General features: G+C 38.6%; 1 protein-coding gene across 50 annotated transcripts in view; it reads right to left on the bottom strand.

Moving 5' to 3' along the window:
- The window catches only part of MYT1L (myelin transcription factor 1 like), a 616195-nt gene that overhangs the window by 223868 nt on the left and 366685 nt on the right, over positions 1-25642 (bottom strand). For all 50 annotated transcript variants that reach the window (XM_058287946.2, XM_058287952.2, XM_058287963.2 and 47 more), the window contains exon 5: positions 22889-23048. The gene's annotated coding sequence lies outside the window, so the exon portion shown is untranslated. The remainder of the gene's footprint in view (positions 1-22888; positions 23049-25642) is intronic.

Below are 25642 nucleotides of genomic sequence, written 5' to 3'. Positions count from 1 at the left end.
GCGAGATACAGCTTTAAAGCCAAATTACTGGAACTTGTAGGATATCTGAAAAATATGCTGGTATCTAGAAATAAGATAGGTAAAATCAAAACAGTCTTGGGAAATTTAGCCTGCATACTTGTTCTATGGATTCAAGACTGTGAAACTAAAGTGATACAGTAATACAAATATTATCACGTACTAGTAGTGTGGGATTTAGCCCTTTAAAAATAATGTTACAAATCCTAAGAAAATGGTAACCAAAAAGGATGGCAAGGAAGTGGACTTGTCCCAATGGGTAGGGCGTCCGCCTACCACATGGGAGGTCCGCGGTTCAAACCCCGGGCCTCCTTGACCCATGTTGCTGGCCCATGCGCAGTGCTGATGCGGGCAAGGAGTGCCCTGCCACGCAGGGGTGTCCCCCGCATAGGGGAGCCCCACGTGCAAGGAGTGCGCCCCGAAAGGAGAGCCGCCCAGTGTGAAAGAAAGTGCGGTTTGCCCAGGAGTGGTGCTGCACACATGAACTGACACAATAAGATGGTGCAAGAAAAAGAAATACAGATTCCTGGTGCCGCTGATAAGGATAGAAGCGGTCACAGAAGAACACACATCGAAAGGACACAGAGAGCAGACAACTGGGGGGGGGGAGGGGGAGAAAATAAATAAATGAAAAGGATGGCAGTTTGCAAAAAAATAAAAAAGTCCTATAATAGACACCCTAGAGAGGAAATCCATCATCTTGATGCAGTCAACTTGTGAGAGCAAGATAACTGAGTTATGTTACTAATTAAAGACCATGTACAAGAGGACACCATGCTGAATTTGGAACTCAGCGGGTGTCCCTGGGCCTCTTCACCCAAGTCCTGTGTATGCTATATGTACGTATGTATGTCCATATGTATGTACGTATGTATGTGTGTATGTATGTGTATGTACATATAGGGCAGGGAAGCAGGAGGGTGGCAGTTCGTTCCCAGAGGCAAGAGATCAACCGTAATGAAATTGTATTTTCTCTCCTATCATATCATCTTATCACATGGTTTGTCTCTGTCTCCATCTTATATCATCTTAAGCAAATAAAATAACCATACTACAAAAGGGAGACAGAGACACTTTTCCTTTATTTAAATAATAAATCAAAGTTACAGTCTTCTTTTTTGACTCAGAATTTAATTTTTCATTTAGAGCTCTCAAGTATATACTAAAATACTGCAAATAACCACACCTGTCAAAGACATGTCCCTAAGAGCTAAAAAATAGGCAAACAGTGAAGGATGAAAGGCCTGTGGGATTTGGGGGTGGGGGTGGGTTTGGGGTGCCAGGCTTTCTTTTTACCAGGACTTCTCACGTGGATCGCTCTCCTATTCCGCTCCACTTCAGGGTATCCTAAACGATCCTTAAGGGCCCAGACCAGTTCTAAGAGCCAGCTCTGACAGTTCCAGGGCATAGCTGGTCATGTGCTTCTCTAAAATCCCAAAGCCACAGGGCTGTGCCCCTCACTTAGCACTTTGCAAATAGAACAGTGCAGTAGGTCTGATATTTCATGTGTGTTTTTCCAGGCTCCCATTTAGATGATAAGTTAGTATTTTCCTATAATTCTAATCATTTATTTATAAATTTTTATTGAATTTGTCATTTATACATGAACATGCATAAACAATAAGTGTCTAGTAAAAGCTGTGAACTTACAAAACAAACACGCCTATCATCACACAGGGCTCCCATATTGCACCGGACCACCAACCCCTTGCATTGTTGTGAAATATTTGTTACAAATTACGAAAGAGCATCATCAAAATATTACTACTAACTCTAGCCCATATCTTACATTTGGTGTAATTTCCCCCCAACCCACCTGATTATTAACACTCTATATGAGCATCAAATATTTGTTAAGAGTTCACGAGGGAATGTTCTCATATTTGTTCTGCTAACCACAGTCCACCGATCGCCCCTGGGTTCCCTGTGTTATACATTTCTGTGCTTCATACAATCCATGTAATTCTTTGTTGATTCAAATGGATTTTAAGACAAAGTGCCAGGCTCTGTACCAGGTTTTGTGGGAAAAGAACAGAAAGACCCAGCACTGCTCTCTTGGTTGGATGAATAATCTCATGCAGAGACACATAACCATGCCATGAGGCACACAGAGAGGAGGGCTTCAATCCAGGTGGAGAGCAGGGAGAGAGAAACCTGCTCTTTTGTGGGGGGGTCTTGCATGAGACGGCCCTCAGCCTTGCTCCCCTCCCCATTCTGGGCCTCAGGCTCAATTCTGCTGGGGCAGGTTGTGTGGAAACCCGGCCACCTTCAGCTGCGGGGCTCCTCAAGGAGGTCCCTCTCGCTGCTCCTCTGGCCTCCACCTGGTGCTATGGCTGATTCTGTGGAATTCTGCCTTGTTTGTTATGTTCTCTCTCTCTACCTGGTGCCCCGGATCTCATATTTGGGTGTCTGCCTGGGTCCCTCTTACCTAGGTGCCCACTCGGCCCATTGAACTAGGGTTCTCACGCCAACCTTTGCTCTGGGACTGCAGTGGCACTCTTAAGTAGGCCCATGGATCACCCAGGTGCTCAAGTATCCCTCTCTGCTTCCTGCCAGTCAGGAGAAACTGGGTGCTGTCCAGCAATGGCCTGAGATGCAAATACTGAGTGGGGAGTGTGTTGGAAGCCATTTCCTTGCTCTGTGGTTAAAGCTTCGACAGGAAGAGCGGTGGTGAAGGGCGTTCTCTGTGGAAAACATCTGCTAGAGCCGGAGCAGGGTCTAAATTTCCTAGTCCAGTCTTGACAGCTCCCCATGGCAGGGCTCTTGCTCTTTTGTTTAATGCTTTGTTAGAAGAGTGCTGGCACATGGTAAGCATTCCATAAATATTTGTTGAACTCATGAATAAGTACAGATAAATTTCTCCTTCTATTCCTTAAGTGACAAGGGTAATCCCATAAGAAATTGCAGAAGCATGCATGCATTTAAAGCCTTAATTTGCTCTTTAGTCATGTATACCGATTGCTTTAAAGCAAAAGAACAATAGTATGGAATGGCATACTATTAAATCAGGATTTTACGAATAAAACCTCAAGTTTATAGCTATTAAAATATAAGACATGAAAGTAGATAAAAACGTCAGGATGTTGGATGGAAAAAAAGGGACTCTCACATTTTAAAATCCTTTTCTTCTTTCTTGAATGCCCTCTTCCCTTTTCTCTGTTTGATTGAATTCTACCTATTCTTTAAGAACAAGTTCAACCCCGTATATTCCAGAAAAGTCTTCACTATATCATTTTCTAAAGACCTTCCCTTTCTCTGACCTATACTGTGTGTACTCAGCAACTAAAATTAAGCCATTAATTGTTCTCTATGTAATTGATGTATTTATTTTAACTGATCTATTTATTTCGTAAATTCTTCGAGGACTGCAGTCCAAAACACATCCTTAATATCTCACAGCACCCAGCACAATATTGGCTTTTTAAAATATTGATGGATTAAGACAAATAAATGATGGGAAAGAGAAATTTCTGCTCAAGTGGGGACAATATTTTCTGCCTTTAGCCATCATGGTAATATTCTCAAAACTTCAAACTTTACTTTTAAATTAGTTACACACATATGCGTATAAACAAATGCACACTACTCATAGATGAAAAAGCCATAATACGATTTTTTCAGTTGTCCTTTGGTTTTCTGTGTTCCTTACCTCCTTAGTGGTACATTTCTGTGGCCACTTGAGACAGATAAGTGTGAGACATGCCTGACTTCATTTTCAACCTCACCACCTGCACGCCCCCCTTATCTATGTTCATTCTACTAGCAAGACCTCCCTAATATGCCTCCTGAGCATGCAGTGACTGTCCTACAGCCACCACCACAGCAGCCCTCATCTGTCTAAATAAGTCCTCTTGCTGGAATGATTTGAAAACCCTTGGAACTGTCTTGCACCTACTGGTTTGCTAGATTGAAATTTGTCCTCCATGCCATCACCTGGATGAGGAATCTGAAGCCATCTGAAGAATAAGTTACATTCAGTCCTCAATTAAAAACCCTTTAGTGGTTCCCCATATTTTATGGAGTAAAACGCATCCTCTTTCACAGGGTAAAGAAGCTTTGCCAGCCCCAGGCCTCAATGCTGGGTTTACTCCCTGGCTCACCCAGGCCCAAACACCTTCTCATACAATTCTCGTTGTGTTCCTACCTCCTTCCCTTCTGCTCTCACTCCTTCCTCAAAGCCCCGGGTAGACATCGCTCCTGCAGGCAGCCTTCTGTCTGGCTTCAAGAGCGGGTGACTCATGTTGTGTCCAGGCCATTCCCCTGCCACTTGGAAATCCTCCTTCATTTCCGCTGGCTCTAGGGTTCTCCAGAGCGGGAACATGATCTCACTTGTATGACAAATGCTTGGTACATAGAAAGCACCCAAAATATAGACTAAAATACAGTAATCTTTGAAAGTATGCTCAGACATCAATTCTGTTTGGATGTTTTTAAATCGATTCTGATATTGGACAGGAATAATTTGGTCATTTACATATGGGTGCACTTTTCTTTCTTTTGATGTGTAATTGACTTATTTCCACATAAGGACAACTTACAAAATGATTTCAAATAAATTAACTCATTTAATCTTTTTTTAAATATACTTTTTAACTTTAAAAAATATATACTTAGATTACACAAATATTACATGAAAAATGTAGGGGATCTCCATATGCCCCATTCCCACATTTTCCCACATTAACAACATCCTTCATTTGTGTGGTACATTTGTTACAATGAACACATATTGATGCACTGCCATTAAGTGTGGATTATAGTTTATATTATAGTTAAATCTCTCTCTTGCACCATTTTGTAAGTTATGACAAGATATATAATGGCCTGTATCTCTCATTGCAACGTCATTTAGAACAGTTCCAATGTCCCAAAAATGCCCCCATATTATAACTATTTTTCCCTCTCGCTCCCCTCAGAACCTCTGGTGGCCACTGCCTCTACATCAATGATAAAAATTCTTCCATTGCTAGAATAGCAGTAAGTACATAGTAAAAAACAGTAAGTCTACTCTAGTTCATCATTCCTTCCCCAATCTTGTGGATTCTGAGAAACTCATTAATCGTTACAACAACAATCTAAGGTACATATTATCTCCATTATTTTTCAGTAGAAACTGTGGTTTATTCATTCAATTAAGAAATATTTAGTTAGCATCTACATAATAATAATGGTAGTAAACACATATAGGGCTTGTCCTTCTAAGTGCTTTATATATTAACCCATTTGGTTCCCCCAAAACCTCAGTAAAGGAAACTGAGGCACAGAAAGTTTAATAACTTGGCTAGGTAAGGTAACATGCAGCTAGTATGTAGCAGAGCCAGAACTTGAACCTATAGCTCCAAAGTCCATACTCTTAACCCCAACTCTTTGTTGCCTGCTGTTATGGATTGAGTGCTGGGCTAGAGGTGTGGTTTTCAGGGCTGGTGTGCTCACAGTTCACAAGTGGCAGAGTTGGCACTTAGTCCTTATTCTTTTGAAAGTAGGAAAATAATGTTAAAAAAGCATCTTCTCTTTTTAGACACATACACACTGTAATAGAAAGGTGTCCGGTCTGTAGGGCCCTGCAAACTTTGTTTAATTGAGTGAATGAATGGATGAATGAGTGAACGAAAGAATTACAATGATGTAATGCTTCTCTTGGTTAGCTGCATTGTTATTTTGTTTTATTTATGTATTTATTTATTTTTTATTTCTCTTCCCTTCCCTTCCCCCCCAGTTGCTGCTTTCTGTGTCCATTCACTGTGTGTTCTTCTGTGTCTGCTTGTATTCTTATTAGAGGTGCCAGGAATCTGTGTCTCTTTTTGTTGTGATATCTTGCTGCATCAGCTCTCCGTGTGGGTGGTGCCACTCCTGGGTAGGCTGCACCTTTCTTCGCATGGAGCGGCTCTCCTTTTGGGGCTCACTCCTTGCACGTGGGGCTCCCCTACACAGGGGACACCACTGTGCGGCATGGCTCTCCTTGTGTGCATCAGCACTGCGCATGGGCCAGCTCCACATGGGCCAGGAGGCCCTGGGTTTGAACCCTGGACCTCTCATGTGGTAGCTGGATGCTCTATCAGTTGAGCCAAATCCACTTCCCTGCATTGTAAATTACTATTTATTAATAACTTTATTATAGTTTTTAAAAACTCATAATTAAAAAGATGCAAGAGACTATTCTCTTTACATGCAACCAAAGAGATAAATTTCTTCTTACAAGCATGATGGGTATGTCACAGTTAGGTCAGTATCCATGGAAGGTAAAGTTGAATGCTGTCATGCTGCATGCAATCATTTGATTTTAGACCAGAAGGGGAACTTAAACATTATGAAGAGACTTCACAATTTCCAAAGAAACCACAGAAATTTTGTTTTAATGAAATCTTGGGTTTCCTTCATCTGAGTGATTCTTTACAACTAAATTTTAGCTTGAGAATCTAATGGGAAATTTGAAAGCACTTTAAAACTAAAACAAAGTTTAAAAAGCTTCAGAAATAACTACAGGGTAATCAAGGCAGTGGTCATATTTTAACGAAAAAAATGCTCCATGATTTTATTCCAATAAGAGATGATCTAACCATTTCATATTCATTAAAGATGAGTTTCTCAGTTTTTCTTCTCTATCATTAAAGTTGATAAACACCAAAATACCTGTGAAAAAGAATTTTGGGATAAGTTTTATAAAAAAAAGAAAAGAGAGACTTTAATTTACTTTGGAATCTGTTTTTGTAGTTTGTCCCAGTTGGGTCAAGTAGCTGCTAACCAAGAGATTGTCAGTGGTGATCCATGGACAACTTGGAGCTATTTTGAAGCTTTATTGGTTGACAGTAAGAGTTAACAACCAAACAAATTGAAAGTTTATTTCATATTTTACCACTGTGTTTATAATCACAGTGTGGTAATTACTTTTAACTGTAGAAGAATAGTTGAGCTGGGAAAGCACCCATTTCCAGAACTTTCGCTGAAACACCAAATCAGATACCATCCAAATTCTAAGTTTTTTTTTTTTTGGTAAAACGGCTGTTACACTTCTGGCCCCAATTGCAAATGTAAGAATATAAACTTGTATTTGCATTTAAAAATCATATTTTCTGAACATGAATGTGGTTTTCAGAGCTTTTCCGTTGCTTTACTCTGACAGCAAGTTCTGGCAGGAAACACATATAATCATACAATTTTAGGACTAGGGAATGACCTACACAATCTCATTGGCAGGGAGCTAGGATCCAGTCCATGGATTGTTCTGTTGGGTCACAATATTTGAAAAACTGAACCATCATTTAAAAATCTAGAGGCTTTAAAAATATGGATTTCAGATTTTGGTGAAAAAATATGACAATCTGCAAACACTGGCACTGAATTTCTCTTGGTCACAGTTGGCAAGAGTTAAGTATAACACGTCCTTTGGGAACGATATGTGTTCTCTTGTACTGCAGACCCCACTCTTCTCTAAGGTCTTTTCTTTTTTAAAGATTATTTATTTATTTAATTCCCCCCCTCCCCCGGTTGTCTGTGCTTTGTGTCTATTTGCTGCATCTTGTTTCTTTGTCCGCTTCTGTTGTATCGTCAGCGGCACGGGAAGTGTGGGCGGCGCCATTCCTGGGCAGGCTGCACTTTCTTTCGCGCTGGGCGGCTCTCCTTACGGGGCACACTCCTTGCGCGTGGGGCTCCCCTACGCGGGGGACACCCCTGCGTGGCAGGGCACTCCTTGCGCGCACCAGCACTGCGCATGGGCCAGCTGCACATGGGTCAAGGAGGCCCGGGGTTTGAACCTTGGACCTCCCATGTGGTAGACGGACGCCCTAACCACTGGGCCAAGTCCGTTTCCCTCTAAGGTCTTAAATCTACTCCATTTCCCTAGTTTATAACAACGGCCCACTTTCTCTGGGTATTTGACATTGTTGCTCTTGATCTGGTCCAAGCCAAGTCAGAAGACTGGGGCCAGCCATGATTTCTGACTTATTTCAAGGCTGCAGACAGGGGTGAGTGTAGAATGAGTCCTACTCCCTGGATCTTCCTGCTCCTTGTCCAGTGCTTTTTAGCCTTGAGTATAACTGAGTCTAAGGAAAACAAAGCAGAGCATCTAAATCCTAAGGCCTTTAAATCATGAAGAAGCCAGATGTAAAATATGTGAACTCTAGCCACATTTTATATAATTTTCAAGGGAATAGCATTCTATCCTGGGTCTCAAGACTTAAGATCCATTAATCAAGACTTCGGGTGGTAGCAGAGTCCCCAGGTGGGTGACTTCAGAGAACTGAACTATACTATTGCCAAAAATGCCAACAGTTCAGAATATGCCAATTTCTCCCAGAAATCATTTATGTGTCTCTCATATGAACTTTTGTTCAGCGGTTTGATAAAAAGACTTTATACATGCCTTCAATAAATCATTGTAATCTATCTAAAACAATTATTTATGTAAAGTCTCTATGGTAGAGATCATGTCAACTCCTGCTCGTATCTCTGGTACTTCCCCGAGTGCCATACACAGAGCGGGCACTCAACAAATGTCAAATAGCTGCCTATCTGAGGGGGATGTATGGAAACGGAGCACGCAGTCTCATGGTATAGTGAGGTTTCTAAATGTCTCGGTTTGCCTATCACAGTTTTATAGGTGTGTTGCCATATCCCTAGAATCCTCTGGCTTTCCAGATTAAAATGTCTTGATATTTTTAGACTCCTCCATGTCAGCAAGTATTCCCATCATCTGATCACGTTAGATGCACATTTCCATGTGCACTCTGGTAAAAAGGAGTGTATTTTCAGAGGCAGATGGCCTACAGTTTGAATATTGGCTCCACATTTACTAACTGTGCAATGCTAGACAAATTAACCAATATAAATCTCAGCTCTCTCATGTATAAAATTCCTACTTATCTCACTGGTTAATTGAAGGAATTGAATGATATGATTTTCTTGAAGAACCTAGCACTATTTCTTATAAATAAGAAATTCTTAAATAGTTGGTAAATTAAGGAAGAAGATGGACACTCAACAACAAATTGTTACATGAGACAAGGTGAAATAAATGCTGAAATATAAAAATTATTGTAGGATATTATAAAAGGCAGTATAGAACAGTGGTTAAATACTTGGGCTCTGGAGCTAAACTCCCTAGGCCAATCCTTTATTTGTCTCTTCTTGACTGTATAATCTGAGACAATTTATCTAATCTCGATATGCCTCAGTTTTCTCAACTATAAAAATGTGGATATTAGTACCATGCACATCCCAGGGATGTTGGCAGAATCAAATGAAATAGCTCTGAAAGTGTTTGAAAGAATGATTTTAAACTCTAAATTTGAGTGATAGTACCTATTGATAGGCCTGGTCCTTTTGGTCCAAATATGCTTTGGTACAGATCCAGAAGTTTAGAACTTTTGACATCCAGTGCTATAGCTCAGGCTATGATAGAAGCAAGCAAAGAGGCAGAACCAATACTTTCCTTCGCACACACTGCACCGAGCATGTGTTGGAAGAAAGGGCACAGCTCTGTACATGTACCCTGATGTGTAGCCACCTGGTCCTTGGATGACCCTTAGACTTCCTCTGCAAACACTTGCCTATTTTACAGTCTAGGCCACAACCTCTTTAAAGGCTAATGGAGACATGCTCTCCTGGAGATCTGCACCATCTCCACTATTCTCCTCTCTCAGTAAATGGCCCTGCTATTATCTTTACAAAAACAGAGTGGAGCCATCTAACTGAGTCACTCATGCTTATCTGATGCATGTGCCTAATTGGATATCCCCTTCCAGCCAGTGTTGGTCTTTGAGTAAGATGCCTCCCTCTGTAACTCTTCCTCTCATCGGTAATCTCATAACTATCTATTCCTGAGTTCTTCCAGTTCCTGCTTGTTGTGTCTGTCCTTACTACATATTATCTCTCTTATGTCTTACAAAAACCCTGTGTGGGTGGATCTATTATTGTTTCTACATTACAGACAAGGAAACAGGCTTTAAAATGTTGGGCAACTTTGCCCAAGATTTCACAGGCTAGTAAAAACACCAGAGCTAGAATTCACACCCAGATTCCAAAGCTCTATTTTTTTAAGGCACTGGGGCTGGGGATTGAACCTGGGAGTTCGTATGTGGGAGGCGGCTGTGCTCAACCACTGAGCCACATCAGCTCCCCCTTTTTTATTTATTTTGCTTATTGTTTGTTTTTGTTTTTAGGAGACACCAGAACCGAACGCAGGACCTCCCATGTGGGAAGCGGTTGCTCAAATGCTTGAGCCACATCTGCTTCCCTCTGTTCATGGCCATTACAATAGTCTACCTCCCCAGTCCATTGAGGATTTTACTAATTTCCAAAAAAGGTGACTTTTGAGGGCTTGTCTTCATATCTAAGTTTTCTTTCCAACATATTCAATCTGCTCTTTACCCTTTTGCTTTTGGTTAAGTTCAGATCCCCTCCATTGTAAAAAACTTTTGTTTCTGTTGACCTTTTAGCAAATGTCATATTTCTCTTTTTCGTTTGCTGCCAAACTCTGTCTATTATGGAGTTTGCATACTGACCTGATATGACTTCTAAAATAATTTTTTCAGCAATCACCAGTGACCTATTTCCCAAATGCTCAAAGCCTATTCAGTTCTCATCCCTCAAACTCCCTCCTTCCCCACAAATTAGCATCTTCCTGATTTCATACACTGGTTTTAACAGTCAGTGTTCTATTCTGAGTCCACTGCTACCATGTTTATACTCACCTTTCTCTCTCCATTATTACCTCTACCGTGATGAATCTCAACCAGCATCTTTTACCCTAAATTCTCCCTTAAACCTCTGATTCTACATTTCTAGCTGCTTAGAGTGCCTATCTCAGATTTAATTTATTTTAAAACCATATTCACATTTCTTTCCAATATAGGCCCCTTGCTGAACCATATAATTTCTTTCTATCACACCATTACTAATTGTTCTCACTTCTATTCTCCCATAGCATCTGAAAAATTCTTTATTAATCATTTATTTCTCTGTATTATGGTAAAATTTCATTGCCTCCATCAGTTTGTAAGCATCTACTGAAGAGTGATCTTATAAAATCTCAGCTTCACTCCAGTAAATTTCAATACTCATTGTGGGAGGAAGGGCGCCCGGCTTGCCACAGTAGCAAACAGTGCAGCAAGAGGTGATACCGCCTCTGCCCACTGAGCCTAGATAAGGTGACTACGCCTGACTAGGCCTTTGCTGCTAGCGGCTGGCCGGCACCGCCCTCCCCCTTTCTGTCTCCCGCCTAGCCCAACATCCGGCCAGCTCTCACTTCCCCTTTCCCCTCCCCTATCCCAAACCTCTCAGCCAGCCCTCTGCCTAGCAACCGCTTACATTCACCTATCAGGAAGCAGTACCCGCCCACACCTATCAAATCCCTCCACGCAGTCCCTAACCCTATAAAGCTGTGTCCCCTTCCGCAATAAACCAGACTTGCGCATAGACCTGGTCTCCGCGGCATTCTTCCTCCCCTTGCCGTGCGTCCTCCACACCTGAGAGCCCCTCTGAGGCTGTCTGCCGCAGCCTCAGACGCCGCTGCGGTCTAGCCTGACCCCTCCAGACCCCCCCGTCAGCGTTGGGGTTAAACAAACCCCAGCCGCAACTCATTTTTGGAAGAAATGAAGTAATCATTCTTTCACTCTTAAATGTTAAAATAATATTTGATTTTTTGCCTTTTCTTCATTCCTGTATGAAATTATTTATCAGATTCTAAGTTTTATTGTTTTTTGTTTCTTTGTTTTTGTTTTGACTGTTCCTTCCTCTTCCCTGGGTACCACATTAGTTCAAATCCTTACTCTAGTAAGGCTGAATTATTGCAGTAGTTGTCTGACTACTCTTCCCATCCCTAGACTGCCTCCTTGTCAATCGATTACTGTTTATAGCTCTAATACTATCATCTCATTTCCATCATGGCATATTCTAGTTTAAGAATCCAGAATGACTCCCTGCTGATAACCTCAAGTCTTAACAATGCTTGCTTTTCTTTTCTTTCCTTCTTTTACATTATCAGATTGAAAAAAATTGGAGAGGAATGCACACAGTAGTATATCAAACTATGCTAAGGGGAAAATGCTAAAGCAATAATTGCCCTCTCCTTTCAGCCAATTTCATCACCCAGAGGTAACCAAGTGTATTAGTCAGCCAAAAGGGGGCTGATGCAAAGTGCCAGAAATCTGTTGGCTTTTATAAAGGGTATTTATTTGGGGTGGAAGCTGACAGTTACAACTGAAGACTTCCAGTACAGATAACCATATTGGTAATTATAAATGCTAATACTATTGTATTGCAATTTTTTTGTATGTACCTCAATTTCTTATTTCCTACAGGTGCTAAAATGCAAAAGCATAAAAAGCTATGATGAAGCTATGATTTTGGACATACAATGTGCAAAGATATAATTTGTAACAAGTACAAAATAAGGTGAGTGGATGGAGGGGTATAGGAAGAGTGTATGCATATGCTACTGAAGTGAAGTTAGTATTAGATAAAATATGATTATTATATATTTAGGATGTTAAATTTCAACCCCACGGTAGCCACAAGGAAGATACATGAAAAATATATCCAGAAAGAAATGAGAAGAGACACAGTATCATACAATACAAAAAATCAAATACATATGAAAATAAGCATTAATGGAATAACTGAGGCACAAAAAAGGTATAAGACTTACAGTGACTATAGAGGAAAATGGTAGAATAAAGTCCTGTGTTATCAGTAATTACTTTAAATGTAAATGAATTAAACTCTTCAGTCAAAAGTCAGAGATTGGCAAAATGTATAGAAAAGCATGACCAGTTGTTTATAAGAGACTCATCTTAAACTCAAAGATCTAAGTAGTTTGAAAGGGAAAGGATGGAAAAAATAAACTATGCAAGTAGTACTAAAAGAGAGCTTGGTTAGCTATATTAATAACAGATAAAAGAGACTTTAAGTCAAATTGTTACAAGGGACAAAGATGGTCATTATATACTGATAAAAGAGTCAATTCAACAAAACACATAACAATTAAATATATATATAATTATTTATAACCCCAAAGTCCCAAAATATATGAAGCAAATACTATCAGAATTGAAAGGAGAAATGAACAGTTCTACATTAATAGTAGTAGACTTAAATACTCCACTTTTAATAATGGATAGAACATCTAGACAGAAGATCACTAAGGAAATACAAGACTTGAATGATACTCAAACTAGACATCACAGACATATATAGGACATGTCACCCAATAGCAACAGAAACACATTCTTTTCTAGTGCAAATGGATCATCTCCAGTATAAAATATATCTTAGGTCACAAAAAAAGACTCAGTAAATGAAAAAAAATTAAAATCATACAATGTATTATCTCCAACCACAATGGAATAAAGCTAGAATTCAACAACAGGAGAAATGGAAAATTAAAAAATTTGTGGAAATTAAACAATGTACTTCTGACCAAGGAAGAAATGCAAAGGGAAATTAGAAATTGTAAGGGAAATCTTGAGGTGAATAAAAATGAAAATACTACATATCAAAACTTATAGGATTCAGCAAAAGAAGTTCTGTGAGAGCCATTTATGGCTCTAAATGCTTTCATTAAAAAAGAAAGATCTCAAATCAGAGATCTTATCTCAAAATTAGAGGATCTAGGAAAAGGAGAACAAATTAAACCCAAAGCAAGCAGAAGAACAAAAGGAAATCAGATTAGAGTGGAAATAAAAGAGAGAGGGAAAAAACAGACAAATAGAGCCAATAAAACTAAAAGTTGGTTCTTTGAAAAGAGCAATAAAATTGACAAGCCTTTAGATATACTGACAATGAAAAAAAGGAAAGGACACAAATAACTTAAATCAGAAATGAAAAGGGAGACATTACTATGTACATCACAGAAAGAAAAAGGACTCTAAGAGGATGCTATGAACAACCAGTTTTATGCCAACAAATTGGATAATCTAGATGAAATGAACAAACTCCTAGAAACACACAAACTACCTACACTGACTCATGAAGCAATAGAAGATCTCAACAAACCATTGATGAGTAAAGAGATTGAATCAGTAATCAAAAGCACCACCCCAACCAAGAAAAGCCCTGCACTTAATAGCTTCACAGGAGAATTCTACCAAACATTCCAGGAAGAATTAACATACCCTGCTTAAAGTCTTCCAAAAAATTGAAGGGGATGGAGCACTCTCTAATTCACTCTATGAGGCAAATATTGCCTTCACACCAAAGCCAGATAAAGATAACATGAGAAGGGAAGCAGATGTGGCTCAAATGACTGGGCTCCCGCCTATCACATGGGAGGTCCTGGTTCAGTTCCTGGTGCCTCCTAAAGAAGACAGTGAATGGTATGACAGGCAGGCATGGTAAGCTGACACCACAAGATGATGCAACTAGAGATACAGGAAGGAAAACATAATGAGAGGCAGAATAAAGCAGTGAAGGGAGGTGGCTCAAGCAATTAGGCACTTCCCTCCCACATTAGATGTCCTGAGTACAGTTCCTGGTGTTTCTTAAAGAAACAAAGAAGACAAACAGACACAGCCAGTATAAACAAAGGGGTTAGGAGAAATAAGCAAATAAAATAAATCTTAAAAAAAACATATGAGGAAATAAAATTACAGACCAATATCTCTCATGAACAGAGAAGCAAAAATCCTCAACAAAATATTAGCAAACTGAATCCAATAACACCTTAAAAGAATTATACATCACAATTACATGGGATTTATCCCACGTATGCAAGGGTGGCTCAACATAAGAAAATCAATTAATGTAATGCACCACATTGAAAGAATGAAAGCAAAAATGCCACATGATCATTGCAATTGATGCAGAAAAGGCATTTGACAAAATTCAGCACATCTTCTTGTTAAAAACACTTAGAGTACCAGGAGTATGTAATGGAAAAAAATTTAGTGAGTGTTATTCAAACCTAAAAGTGAAACATAATGCAGGATACTTTGTTAATCAGTAAACCAATCTTTTACTGTTCAGACTCTTCATATTTCAGGAGGAATGATGAGAACTAGAACAGTGGGCACACTGGGGGATATTTTGTAACAAATAAGAACAGATAGGATACATTCCAGGGAGTATTGCACTCCTCTCTGGGAAAGCTGGCCACTTTCTTGGGTACTGATGCATAAACCTTGAAATGTACTGCCTGGAGGATGTTGTGTTCCTTCCTGAGGAGGCTGGCTAATTCCTCAGGAATGGAGACAGTGTCCACAAGTTGGCATCTATAGTAACAAGTTCATTGATGATGAGCTCAATGAAAAGGACAGTCCCTGGGCAGGCCAGTTGAAGTTCCACCCTGGTAGAGGGTGCTCTGCACAGGTGTTTTCAATCAAGACTCTGGTATTGGGTGGTGATTTGGGGTTTTCCAGTCATGAGCTACGTGTTGGTGAGTTTGTATGTAAGACTGTTCTAGTTTTCTGTCATTTTGTGATTCTGTTCAATATTGATTTAATCTTTTGACTGATTATGTTATTCTTGTTTCTCACTCTAATGGTCAGTATAGACTATTAAAGTGGTAGGGCACAAGATCAATACCCCAAAATCAGTAGTGTGTCTATAAACTAGCAATGAACAATAGGAAGAAGGAATCAAGAAAAAATTATGTTTACAATAACCAGTGAAATAATTAAACATCTAAGAATAAATTGAGTCCAATATGTAAAGAATATAAAACTACAAGGCATTGCTAAAATAAATCAAAGAAGAATTAAATAAATGGATGGGCTTTCCATGTTCTTAGTTTGGAAGCTTAACTATTGTTACGATGTCAATTCTGCCCCCCAAAATTTACAGATTCAAGTCAACCCCAATCAAAGTTCCAGCAGCCTTCTTTGCAGGAATGGAAAGGCCAATCATCTAATTTGTATGGAAGGGAAACAGTCTTAAATAGGTAAAGGTGTCTTGATAAAGAAGAATGAGGTTGGAGGACTCATAGTTACAAATCTTAAAACTTACTACAAAGTGACAGTAATCCAAACAGTATGGTACCGGTACAAGGACAGACTTATAGACTAAGGGAATTGAATTGAGAATTCAGAAATTAATCATTATATTTATGACCAACTGATTTTGACAAGGGGGTAAAGACCAGTCAATTGGGAAAAAATAGTCTCTTCAACAAATGTTTCTGGCAAAACTGTATCTCCATATGCAAAAGAATGAAATAGGATCCCTATCTTATACCCATATACAAAAATCAACTCAAAATGAATCATAGGAGGAGAGAGAGTAAGATGGTGGCAGAGTAAGGAGTGCCTAGAGTCAGCTCCTGCTACATGGCAGTTAGCAAACACCCAGAACTCTCTGGAGCTAGCTGAAGCACCTGTTTGGGGGCTCCAGGAGGCCAGATGAGCATCCTGCAACATCCTTGGGCGAGTGAAAGGAGGAGACTGCCCGTCTGCAGAGAAGACTCATAAGTAGAGGCTCCACGCCCCAGAGGATAGTGCCCATCCTCCACTGGAGACACAAGCTGCCTCTGGAGCTGTTCCATGGCTCGAATTGAAAGTACCACTTCCCAAAAATGGGAACTCTGTGCCTGGCATGAGGGGAAGCAGGGTGGACTGAGGATCCCAGTGCTGGTGGGGACCGGCTTCTTTCCATCTGGGTCAGATTGCAGTTCTAGCCTAGGCCTCAGCCCCACCTCTGGCAGGGAGTAGGCTGGGGGGACCTGCACCAGCCTATCAGGGAAATTACCAGCCAAACCTCAAAGGCCAATGATTATTCTACTTTGGCAAAGCAAGCCAACCCAGGAGCTGTTCTGTGGCTGGATTTGAAAACACCACTTTCCAAAAATGGGGAGGAAGAGACAGTTGGGCACCAACTTCAGCTACTGATGAGTAAAATTCAGCGGGCTAAAGTATAATCCTGAGAACAGCTAAAGTTTGAGCCTGTCCAAGTCAGAAAGAGGCCGGGAGCCCTGGGGCAATGAAGGCAGCTTGAGCCTCCACAGTTTATAGCACCAATTACATCCTTGGCTCCTACTTCACAACAAGCAAGGGAAAAAGGGCAGGAAGTCCTAAACTAAAGAGAAAAACTGCACCCAGAATAAATACTCTAGTAATCCAGATGCCAAAACACCAACTAGAAATTACAATCTCTACCAAGAAACAGGAAGCTATGGCCCAGTTAAAGGAAAAAGATAAGCCTCCAGATGACATAAAGGAGTTGAGACAACTAATCAAAGATGTTCAAACAAATCTCCTTAATAAATTCAACGAGATGGCTAAAGAGATTAAGGATATTAAGAAGACATGGATGAGCACAAAGAAGAATTTGAAAGCATGCATAGAAAAAAAGCAGATCTTATGGGAACGAAAGGTGCTATAAATGAAATTAAAAAAACATTGGAATCATGTAATAGCAGACTTGAGGAAGGAGAAGAAAGGATTGGTGAGCTTGAAAAAATGGCCTCTGAAAGTGAACATACAAAAGAAGAGATGAAGAAAAGCATGGAAAAAATTGAACAAGGTCTCAGGGAATTAAACAACAGTCAGAGATGTGCAAACGTACATGTTATGGGTGTCCCAGAAAGAGAAGAGAAGGAAAAAGGGCAGAACAAATATTTAAAGAAATAATGTTAGAAAATTTCCCAACCCTATTGAAGGACATAGGTATTTCTGTCCAAGAAGCATAACGTACTCCCATCTGAAAAAATCAGAAGAGACCAACTCCAAGACACATATGAATCAGAATGTCGCATGTCAAAGACAAAGAGAGAATTTTGAGAACAGCAAGAGAAAAGTAATGCATAACATATAAGGGATACCCAATAAGTTTAAGTGCTGATTTCTCAGCAGAAACCATGGAGGCCAGAAGACAGTGGTCTGATATATGTAAGATACTACAAGAGAAAAACTTCCAGCCAAGAATTTTATATCCAGCAAGACTGTCTTTCAAAAATGAGGGCAAGATTAGAATATTCACAGATAAACAGAAAGTGAGAGAATGTCTAAGCAAGAGACCAGATTTTCAGGAAATACTAAAGGGTGTGCTAGAGCCTGAAAAGAAAAGACAGGAGAGAGCGGCCTGGAAGAGAGTCTAGAAATTAAGATTATATCAATAAAAGTAATTAAAAGTGTAAAAAGAATGGTGAAAATAAAAATATGACAGATAAAACTCAAGTAGTCAGGAATAAACTTAACCAATGATGTAAAGCACTTGTATTCAGAAAACTACAACCCAATGTTAAAAGAAATCAAAAAAGTCCTCAATAGCTGGAAGAACATTCCTTGGTCATTGATTAGAAGACTAAATATCATGAAGGTGTCAATTCTACTCAAATTGATATACAGATTCACTGCAACCATGATAAAAATTCCACCAGCATTAAAAAAAAACTGAAACCACAATTAGCAAATTTATTTGGAAGGGTAAGGGGTACTGAATAGCCAGAGACATCATAAAAGGAAAAGTGAACCCTCATCTCTGCACCTTATATCATACTACCAAGCTATAGTGGTAAAACAGCATGGTACTGGCATAAAGACAGATACATAGACCAAACTGATGGCTCAGAAATAGACCCTCACATGTATGGTCAAGTGATTTTTGACTAGCCTGTCAAACCCACACAGCTCAGGCAGAACAGTCCATTCAGCAAAATGGTGCTGAAAGAACTGGATATATATAGCCAAAAGGAAGAAAGAGAACCTCTATCTCACATCTTATCCAAAAATTAATTCAAAATGGATTAAAACCTTAAAATAAAAGCAAGAACCATAAAACTTCTAGAAGAAATTGTAGGAAAATATCATCAAGACCTGGTTGTAGGTGGTGGATTCTTAATGGAGATAAGAGAAGGACTGAGATGTACTACTGTTGTTTAATGTATGTAGAAGTTTTAATTAGCTTTCCTGTAAAGTGTGGAAATGTATAGAATGGATGGTAAAAATAGTAATAGCTAGTTTATAAATAGAGATGTGATTGAAAATCATAGTCTAGGGATGGAAATGCCAATTGACAGAATGGTAGAAAATAATCTAGGAACTGAATAGTACAGTAAACCAAGAGGTGGATGAGAATTGTGGTTGATGGTATAGATGCAAGAGTGTCCTTTGTGAGCTAGAGCAAATGTACATCACTACTGCGGAGTGGTGGAAATGCATGGGAAAAATACAACTCGAATGACCTATGGATTGTGGTTAGCAGTAAAAATATAATTTTCTTGTGCTGAAAAATGGGGCAGTATGGAAAATGTGAGCCAGATGTATACTATGGACATGATAACAATCAGATATTATGTTATCTGTAACAAATGTTCTACCACAGTGTGGTGTGTTGATAGAGGGGTGTTACTTGGAATTCTGCATATGTGCATGATTGTTTTATAAGTTTACAACTTCTGTCATAAAAAATATGTTTAAAAAAATAATAAGGCATGTTGGGGGAAAAACACACCAATATAAGATAAGAACTATAATTAGTTGTAAGATTTTGACAATATTCTTTTGTAATTTATAACAAACATCTCACAACAATGCAAGGTGTTGGTGGAGAGTTGATGTATGGGACCCCTATATGATGTTATGCATGTTTGCTTTGTAAGTTCACAACTTTTATTACACACTTAATCGTTTATGTATGTTCATATATAAATGGCATAAAGATAATAAAAATAGGGAGGGTTGGGGGAAAATACTTTGGTTCATAGTAATGCTTTGACAATGTTCTTTAGTCATTAGTTAAAAAGGGTGTAACAACAATGTAAAGTGTTGGTGGTAGGGTGAGTTATGAGAGTCCTGTATGATGTTATATATGTTTGTTTTATAAGTTCACAACTATTACTATACACTTGTTGTTTATATATGTTTGTGTGGGTGATGTTTCAATAAATTAATTTAAAAAAAAAAAGGATCAAAGACCTAAATATAAGAGCCAGGACTATAAAACTCTTAGAAGAAAACATAGGAGGCATCTTCATGTCATGTTATTCAATTGTTTCTTAGACTTTACACCCAAATCATAAACAACAACAACAAATAAATAGATAAGTGGGACCTTGTCAAATTAAAACCTTTGCTTATCATGAAAGTAAAATGACAACCTATACAATGAGAGAAAATATTTGGAAATCCCATATCTGATAAGGATTTAATACTCAGAATATATAAAGAAATCCTTCAATTCAACAACCAAAAGACAAACAACCAATTAAAAAATGGGCAAAAGACATGAAAAGACATTTCTTCCATGAAGATATACAAATGGCCAAAAGCACATGAAAAGATATTCAATATCATTAGCTATTAGGGAAATGCAAATCAAAACCCAATGAAATATCATTTCATACCACCAGAATGGATACTGTCTAAAAAATGGAAAATTACAAGTGTTGCAGAAGGTGTGGAGAAAAATGAACACTCTTTCATTGTTGATGGGAATGTGAAATTGAGCAGCTGCTGTGGAAAACACTTAGGTAGTTCCTCAGAAAGTTATGTAAATAATTACCATACGACCCAATAATCCCACTTCTAGGTATAAATTCCAGAAAATCAAAAGCATGGACTTGAACAGATATTTGCTCACTGATGTTCATAGTGGCATTATTCACAATTGGCAAAAAATAGAAGCAACCCAAGTGTCCCTTAACTGATGAATGAATGAACAAAATGTGTAAATACACAAAATGGAATATTATGCAGTCTTAAAAGGAAATAAGTTCTGGTACATGAGACAATATGGAATAACCTTGAAGACATCATGTTGAGTGAAGTAAGCCAGACTCAATAGGACAAATATTGTATGATCTCACTGATACGAAATAATTCACATACACAAACTATAGAGCTAAAATCTAGAATACACATGACCAGTGGCAGGGGTAGGGGTAAAAACTAGGAAGCTAAGGCTTCAAATGTACAAAGTTTCTATTTAAGATGATGGAAAAGTGTTGGTAATGGATGTTGGTGATGGTAGTACAACATTGTGAATGTAATTAATAGCACTGAATTATATACTTGCTTGTGTTCAGAAGGTGAAATTTTAGGTTATATCTATGTTACTGGAATAAAAATTTTAAAAAAATCCATGCAACTGTACAACATGGTGAACCCTCAGTTAAACATGGGCTATAGTTGAGAGTACAATTATAAAAATGTGCTTTCATGAATTGTAACAAATGTACCACATCAATACAAGGTGTTAATAATAGGGTGGTATATGGAAACCCCATATTTTATGCATGATTTTTCTGTAAACCCACAACTTCTCTATTTTAAAAAAAAGAAGAAAGAAACCACAGCTCTTTTTTGATGGCTATGAAATCCACAAATGTGAGTAAAGAACTGATTCAATAAGTTGTAAAAATGCTTTATATTCATGAATAAATCTGAAACTATATTTTGTCTATCATATGACCCAAATAAATATTAACAAAACTGTCCATTTAAACAGGTATTTGTAATTTTCATCATGATTCATATGTTTTAAAATTTCAGTTTTTTTAAAAATTAATTTTTAGTGGATGAAAATACTGGAAGAATAGAGAACAGAAAAATTAGAGAAGCTCATGCCTACAAGTAGATGCAAAATTTGTTAACTTTGCTTATAATCAGGGAAGGCAACTTACCGTCTTACACAGAAAAATTTCAGAAATTGAAATGTTTTGAAAACTATTAAGTGAGTATCATATGTGGATTTTAGGTTGAAAGGGCTTGACTGGGAATTATGAAAAATAACTGTTCAGGTATTTTTTCCCCACTTATTATACCCCTTTACCTTTTTGAACCTCAGTTTCATTATGTATCAAATAAGAATACTGTTTTTCTTCACAGGCTTAATATGAAGATCAGGTGGGTGGGAAAGCTCATAATATGTGGAAGCACTTTGTAAATTGTAAAGTACTCTGCATATGTGGGAGTGATTTTGTTAGTACTGAGTTGTACAATGACTTGATATCACACTTTGTGGTAACTATTCTTTCATTGTATAGATAATTATTGGTCATCTGTTCATAGTCAGGCATGTCCTTCTCAAAGAGAGAAATACACTCCTAAACAAGACAAGCTCCTCACCTCAAGGAGCTTTCAGAGGTCAGGAGGTAAAAAACAAAACAAAACAAAAAACTCAGACTATTGACAGAAGTGTTATTCAAATGATAGGAAGAGACTCTAAAGAAACCAAGTACAACAGAAGGCGAGAGAGGAGGAAAGTTCTAAAGGAGCTCTTAGGGGAAAAGGAAAGAGGTTGTAAGTTGTGATTACAAAACCATGAAGGCTGAGGATTCCACAAACTCTGCTGGTTTTCATATTCTGACTACCTCTGGGAAGTGGTAGAGCATAGGTAAAGTTGTTTTGTTATGGTGTTGATTTACAGATGCTTTATATCAGATGCCTGGAGGTGGAACTACTTGATATTTAAAATCCCTTCCACCTCTGACAGTTGTGAATTTTTTACTCTGGAGATAGATAGTGGATAGGAAAAAAGATGTTTAGGAGAAAGTTAGGCACAGCATCCAAATTTCCAGGGCAGTGTAGTGAAGAGAAGATGAAAAAGGCAAGTAGGTTGAGAATTCTCTGCCGAAAATTGGCTTTGAAACTTTGAAAGGACGGAGATCTGTTAAGAGATAGAGAAGGAATGAAAGAAACTCCTCTTTCTTCTTTTTTAAATCTCAGGATCAAGTTAATCTGACCATCAGAGAGCAAGAGGTGATAGGTATACAGGAATAGTAAAAATAAAATGGAGTAAGGGCTTAGAAGAGGAACAGCAGGAATACTCTGAGATGGGGATTAGTTTGCTGAGAATGGTGGTCTGGAAGAGACATTTACTCCATGTTGGGAAATGTGAGTACTGCTATTTGGTGTTTTGTATATACTCACTGTATATAAGTGAGGGGCAAGTCCTGCTTCAGTGTAGACTGCATAGAACCAAAGGGGGAGAAGTCACCATTTACCTTGCAGGAAGTCTTCTCTCCTAAGAACGGAGGCAGCGTGACTCAGCGGGCTAGACTCAGGCTTAAGAGTCAGGAGTCCTTTCTAAGTTCTAATCCTGGTCTCCTCCAGCTTGTGACGGTTGTGAAGTCACTTAATTTCTCTGTGCCTCGATTTCTCCATCTGCAAAATATGAAAAACAACAGGAAGCACTTAGTGTCTAAAACTGACCCATTTATGAAGAAAAATAAATGGAGAGCGTCCCTTCTGCTAGAGATCGAATGTCTTCTTTAGAGCTATAGACATGACATTCCTCTTTGGAATTTACCCTCCTAGAGCTGAGTCCTCTTCTTTTGCCTCTGAGAAGTGGACTTTCCTAGGACTTGCTCAGGTGGTCCTCTCTGGGCCCAGTTCACCCAGAAAGTCTCATTCCCTAGGAGCTTAGTCAGTTCTGCGAGAGTCAGTTCTAAGTCAGTTCTAAGTCAGGCTGCCAGAGAGTCAGTAACTTGAAAAGGTTCCCTGACTTCTTGGCTCAAGTCGACCTTTGGGGCATTCTTAAGTGGACTCTCTTTCCTGGGTCTAAGATGGAATCAGTGCACACATCAATATCCCAGGGGAGTCCCAGACTGGCACTTGCATTGCGATCTTTATTTGTTCTGTGATTTCTCCAGGGGCTTCAGGAGCTAGGCTAGACTAGACTAGGCTAGTCTCCTTAAAGTTTATAGAGCCAGAAGAGTTGGCAAAACATTTTGTTATCCGTCATTTCACTCAGCCATCAGCTAAATTTTATGCTAATTTTATGAAGAGATTGACACTCAGAGAGTTGAAATATTTGATCAAAGCTGCTCAGCTAGTTGCAATACAGCCATAATTGGAAATAAAATTGCTTGTCTGCAAATCTAGCGCTTCTTCCATTGCAATAAGCCCTGTTCAAACAAATTGCCAGAAAGAATCCTAAAGGGGTGAATTACAGGGCAGGACATTTAAGTCCTAGTTTCTTGGGAGAGACTGGGTGATGGAGGTGGTTCTGGGGTATAAGGAAGACAAATTTGCCACTCATAGTTTCTGAATATAGCTACAGCAAAGTTTACAGTTTCAAAGTTTTTAAGTACCTTTTACTTTTCTGGTTTACTAGAACAAAAATCTCTGGGCTTTTTTAAACTTGAAGTAAGAGCCTGGAAATGCTTATAGATGATGCCTTCTAGAATTTACAATATTGCCATTTGCGTTAACCAGCCTAAAATAGTTAACCAGTGTAACATTTATAACATTAAAGTATTATATGAACTTTCTCTGTAATGCCTTGTTAGAGCAACAAACAGCTAAATAATTAAGAAATAAAGGGATTCATTATCGGGTAATTTTTAAATTTTCATTCTTCAGAACTCAGCAATTCTTTCCTTTGAATATGAAATTGACACTTCTGATACTCTGTTGACCATTAGGGACTAGCTGTGATTCCTTTCCTTATGTACCTCACTTTTCTAAGGAATAATTTGGTCCGCACAAACAATAAATACTTGAATATATATGTGTTGTCAAGAACGTAAAGATACAGATCATAGAAGATTCATGCTCATTATTGATTCTCCAAAACAGAAAGGAACTAGACCAGGTTTTTCTTTTCCTTTTTGAATTCCTTGAAATAAGAATTTCTCCCCACTCCTTCCTTTTGATATATTCATTTTCCTTAAATTCTGCTATGAGCTTTTCATCCGTCCCATCTTTGGACTGTGAATGACTTGGAAGCAGGTGCTGTTTCTTATTTGGCATTGACTTTGGAGGCTCCAATCTGTCCTCTTAGGTTCCTTTTGGCTTTGTTTCCCAGACTTTCCTTATTTTTGATGACCTTGACAGGTTTGAGGGATGCCTGTCAGTTATTTTGTAGAATGTCCCTCAACTGGGATTGGTCTGATGATTAGATTGGGTTATGAGTTTTGGAGAGGAAGATCACAGAGGTAAAGTGCCATTCTTCTATGTCCTATCAAGGACGCATGCTGTCAACTTGACTTTTCCCATTTGATGTCGGCCTTGATCACTTGGCTAGATAGTTTTTGTCAGGTTTCTCCACTTCATGAAAACTTTTATTTTTCCATAGCAGTCTTTTTTTTTCAATTTGTCTTTATTTATTTATATCCATAGCAGTCTTTTTATGTTCTTTAGAGACAATATACTGAAGATAGTATGTAGAATTTTTTTTATTTGTTTGTGATTTGTGCTTTTGCATTTTAAGTAGCATTTTCTATAGTAACATTATTAGATTCCTTTGGCAAGAATTTAGAAGTTTTATTTTTTATATAATACTCTCTGCTCTAGGAGGAGTATATTTTGATAAATGGAGTAAGGAAAGGATATCTATTTATTTATTTTCATGTGGCTGTGCCTGGTTGTTCCAAAACTAATTCTTGAATAATCTCTTTTTTCTCGGGTGATTTGTAATGCAAGTTCTGTGACCATATATGGGAGCACGGGAGTCCCCTTCTGGATACTTTTTCTTTCATTAACTTATTTTTCTATCCCCGGGTAAACAAGATACTGTTTTAATTAATATAGCATAATATTTTGATATCTAGCAAACCAGGTCCCTTCTTTCTCCTCTTTTCCCCACTCTTTCTTGTCCTTCAACATTGTCTTGGTTATCCTGACATCTTTACTCTTTATGAGTTTTATAATTCCTGAGATTTTCACTGACATTTCATCACATTTGTAGATTAATTTGGGGGGAAAATAGACATCTCTGAGACATTTCTTATTTTGAGAATTTCTGCCAGCTTGAG

This window comes from Dasypus novemcinctus, chromosome 25 (assembly GCF_030445035.2).
Source record: "Dasypus novemcinctus isolate mDasNov1 chromosome 25, mDasNov1.1.hap2, whole genome shotgun sequence".
NCBI lineage: Eukaryota > Metazoa > Chordata > Mammalia > Cingulata > Dasypodidae > Dasypus > Dasypus novemcinctus.
This window is presented reverse-complemented; position numbering and strand designations above follow the sequence as displayed.